The sequence below is a fragment of the Macaca mulatta genome, chromosome 14 (genome assembly GCF_049350105.2).
Source record: "Macaca mulatta isolate MMU2019108-1 chromosome 14, T2T-MMU8v2.0, whole genome shotgun sequence".
NCBI classification, from domain to species: Eukaryota; Metazoa; Chordata; class Mammalia; order Primates; family Cercopithecidae; genus Macaca; species Macaca mulatta.
Window position 1 is genome coordinate 112,248,064 of NC_133419.1, and position 4,342 is coordinate 112,252,405.

General features: G+C 46.0%; 1 protein-coding gene and 2 non-coding genes across 6 annotated transcripts in view; 2 read left to right on the forward strand and 1 right to left on the reverse strand.

Moving 5' to 3' along the window:
• Nucleotides 1-4,342, reverse strand: part of BTG4 (BTG anti-proliferation factor 4) — a 113,857-nt gene that overhangs the window by 16,070 nt on the left and 93,445 nt on the right. The window lies entirely within an intron of this gene.
• Nucleotides 2,604-2,687, forward strand: MIR34B (microRNA mir-34b). The gene has a single exon (NR_032386.1). It is a non-coding gene; the product is annotated as a microRNA mir-34b (primary transcript).
• On the forward strand, nucleotides 3,108-3,184 carry MIR34C (microRNA mir-34c). The gene has a single exon (NR_032387.1). It is a non-coding gene; the product is annotated as a microRNA mir-34c (primary transcript).

Below are 4,342 nucleotides of genomic sequence, written 5' to 3' on the forward strand. Positions count from 1 at the left end.
CTCTTAATCATCAACCTTGTCTCTCCTGACGGCTCCTTTTCCATCTCCCTAATCACCAAAAGCCCAGAAATTAAAACAGTAAACAATTTCCCTGAAAGGTACCTTCCTGGTACAGTCTAAAACAAATGCAATCTTCTGTGTGGGCATTTAAAACACCACAAGCATTCTTACTTAGATTAAATCATGGGTCTCCCTGGTCTCCAGGCATGCCTAGACATGAACCATAGAGGGAATGAGATCCTTGGAGTTTCTCTAGTAACTGCAGGCCAAATCAACAGCAACCCTAAGAACAAGCATTCTTTTTTTTTTTTTTCAACAGAACTAGGCCACACACATTTTTTGTCGTTATTTAAATTTTTAGTTGTACTACATAGAAAATAAACTCATTTTAAAAAGTTATTTCAGTAGGCAATGCATCTTGATGACTTTTACATATGAATTTTATTTTTTATTACTTTTGGAGAAAAGTCTGTAGAAACCTACTTTTCAAGGCATCTAACACAACCATTGCCTTGGATGGCAGCAATCCAGCTCAGGTAAGATATTTAAGATGCAACTAATAATCGTAAAACATCAGTTGGGAAGAAGTGTTCAATATAGTATTGGGTAAAAGTGACTAACAATTTGGTAGAAGATAATCGTTTTTATAACTATCTCCTAACCAAGACTTCTCTAAGTCTGCATATTGTTAATGGAATGAAGACTATTTTGCTCCTAGTTTCACGTATGTATATTTAAGTGAATGTAAGTCATTTATGTAATGTGTGCTAAAACACTGTGCCCCTCCCAAAGATAAGATGAATACAAAATACAGTTATTGTAGATGGCTTGTCTTTCACAATGTAATTCTACAAGTTAATTTTTATAATTAACATTTTATGTGATATATATTTTATATTTTGGTTTCTTTCCCTTCACTTCGGGGTGTACGGAACAAAGTATGCATTTGGGGAAAAAAAAAGTGCTGTCTTTCATATGCAAAGAAAATGCTATAACTTACTCAAACATCCTTGGGCAGTTCTTTAGTTGTTTTAATAGTGTAATTTTGGTGTTTGTATTGAATGATCCAGATGACCTGCCCCTGTTCATGTTACTAGTGGCATCTATGAGACCATTTGCTGGTTTTAGGGAATCAATCTATAGATGGGAAGTTTTCTTTTACAGAAACTAATTTAGAACTAAGTCTTTTGTGTCAGCAATGAGTGCTCTATACTGGATGCATGAAGACCATATTTCTAGGGGAAGCTGCTTCCAGCTGAATTTCACAAGGTGAGGATAAAGAGAACATTCCTTATCCTCTCCTGATTCATTCATTAAAGGCAAAGAGGGGAAGGAGTAACTAAAGGAAAGTTATTAGCAGAGATCTCCCAGAAGTCCTCTGTAACTGTCCCTTTTGCCCAACTGTAACAAGATATTTTCTGGCATCCACAGCCCTAAACCTGAATATCCAAATGTACTCTTGCATCAAGGATCTACTCAAGTCTCATCTCCTCTGGGAACCTTCTTTGACCTATTACAGCTCTCATTAACGGCCTCCCTTCTATTTCTATCAGTCCCTAGTTTAGTAATTTATTATATATATATACTGTCTTGAATGGTATGGCCTTGATCTCAAGAGGACCACGATTTGATGTAACTAACAAGCTGCCTGGCTCACTATTTGACTAGAAGGCTCAGCCTTCGCATCACCGCATGGCCCTCTAAGACTATAAGGCCAAGTCTCCAACAGAGCACAAAGGTGCAGATGAGACTCTCAAAGGCATCCTCCCACATGTCAGAGGCTACCCAAGCCCACCTCCATTTGGAAAATTCAAACCTATAATTTGAGGTACCTGGGAAGCCGCTTTCCCAGGGCAGAATGGGCACGGAAACTGGGTAGGCTTGGGGGCTTCTTGGGGAATGAGGGAGTGGAGGTCTTTGTCCCTCCTGCTAGATCAGAAAGAGAAATGTCTCAAGAATCTGGGCCTCCATCTTCTAGGCGTCTCCCTGGAGGCCCTTCAGGGACCGCCCACAGCCCCTTCTCTCAGCCTCCTCCCTTCCCCCACCCCTCCCCCACCTGTCCCCCCCCCCCCCCACCGCCCGGTCTCGCGCCCGCCCCGCCCCTCGGCCCGCGGGGTTCCAAGGACGGTTGGTCGCCCCCGCCACAGTCGCTCGGCCGCTCAGAGCTGCGGGGCGCACGGGGTCGAGAGAGCCAGCTCTAGGGTTTGGGGCTGGGAACTGAAGCCTGGCGTGAGGGAAGTGGGAGCCCGGGCCGAGGAGGCGAAGGGGAAAGGAAAAGCGAGGCGAACCTGAGCGGGAGGGTCCTGAGAGGAGCGAGAGGCTGCGGGAAGGGGAGGCCCGGCACTCCCGAGGGTCACCGGGGTCGGGGCGCGGCCCGGGAGGGCGCGGGTCCTCCCCGGCAGCGCCGCCCGCTGGCCCAACTACCCGTGCTGTGCGCGGCGAGGCCGGCGGGGATCCCGCTGGGCCCGGGGTGTCCTCGGAGGCCGCTCGCGCCCACCCATGGTCGGGCGTCCCCTGGTGAAATGGGGTCCTAGGCGGGCCCCGACCCCGCGACTCCGCGTCGGCGCTGCGGACCGTCCGGGAGCTGCAGCCGCGGACGCCCAGTGCTCGGTTTGTAGGCAGTGTCATTAGCTGATTGTACTGTGGTGGTTACAATCACTAACTCCACTGCCATCAAAACAAGGCACAGCATCATCCGCCGCCCGGCCGGGAAGAGGACGCCGGCTCTGGCTGCCCGCAGCCTTCGAGAGGAGAAGGTGCCTGAGAAGCGCGGCGTCGGCGTGGGTCCCGCGCTGGCATGCTTCGCGAGCGCCCGCTGCAAGTGCGAGAAAACCCGCGGTTTCTCCAGATACAGTTAAACTGTTAGCTCTCTCTCTAGGAGTCACAGAAGATGAAACAGTCTCATACCAGGAAAGCAAAATCCCTGGAGGTGAAGCCCCTCCACCCATGTAACAGTTAATACTGTATATGATTCACTGTGTCTATTTGCCATTGTCTAGTAGAATATTCACCAAGCCAGCAACTCAGTGGATCTTCAACTCAACCAATGAATTGCCTGTCACAACGTGTGGGGGTACCAACTTGAGACTGCAATTTTTTTTTTCATGAGTCTAGTTACCAGGCAGTGTAGTTAGCTGATTGCTGATAGTACCAATCACTAACCACACGGCCAGGTAAAAAGATTTGGGAATTCATCCAAATGAGCTGCCTGTGCATCATCAATGTGTGTGGGGAAGAGGGGTGTTGGAAAATGCTGATTTCATCCATTGCCTATTAATTGCTCAGCCAAAATTTAAAAATCAACATTTTAGCTACTAAGAATACAGTGTATGTAATGTGTATGTATGTGGGGGTTTTTTTTTTTTTCAATATTCCTTCAGGCTCTTAATGAAAATTTTAGATAAAATGGGGAATATGATTTTTTTCTTAGCTGATTGCTGTATGTTATTATATGAACATGTGATTATTAACTTCTTGAGACTATATTGTTACTAATATTTTGAAAGAATAAAGTGCCATAAAGACATAAATTGTGGTTATTGTCATGTGTCCATTTCCTTTGCTAAATTGGCTTTATGATGTCCATCTCAGTTCCTGCCACAGTAATCTTAACTTTTCTATCAATGAAGTGGTTAAGTTGTTCCTGCCATGACAAAAATCTCCCGGGAAAGCTATTCACACACACACACTTGTTAATACTTTTATAAGAATACATTAACAAAATTTTTCATACTTTTTTTTCTGTGAAGGGGCTCTGTCCATTCATTAAGATATATCCCTTCTTTTAAGTCATCATTTACAACTGTTGCAGTCTATGCAACTTTTAGTGGGAGTGATTAGTAAATGCAGTTACACTTAAAATCCAGATTGTTTCCTAAGATTTAAAGGATTCAGAATTTTAAAATCACACAAACTATACACATGGGCATATATCTGCCCAGTTCAGGTCTCTAGCTCCCAAGGGCTAGGCTTTCAGCCATGAATTCTCCAACGCAACGTTCTCAGAACTTCCACGTAGCAGGTGCTGTCCCTGGCAATCTGGTTTGGAAGGGGGGATTGGGGTGATGGGGCTGAGGAATTTACAGTTTATTTAGCTATTTTTGGAGGGGGAGGGGAGAGGATGTGGCAGGCCCACTGAGGATATAAGAAGCTAAAGTACGCCCCCACTGACTCCAACAGGACACAACCCAAAGTGTATGTTTTGACTCTCCCCTATCTACTCCAAGGTTTGGACTGGTCCCAAAACCTGATCACCACAGGAGTGGGCTTCCGACGGCCCCCACGCGCGTGGTGGATCCCAACACCTACCTAGGAAACCGAAGGCTGCGGGCAGGGGCTGGTA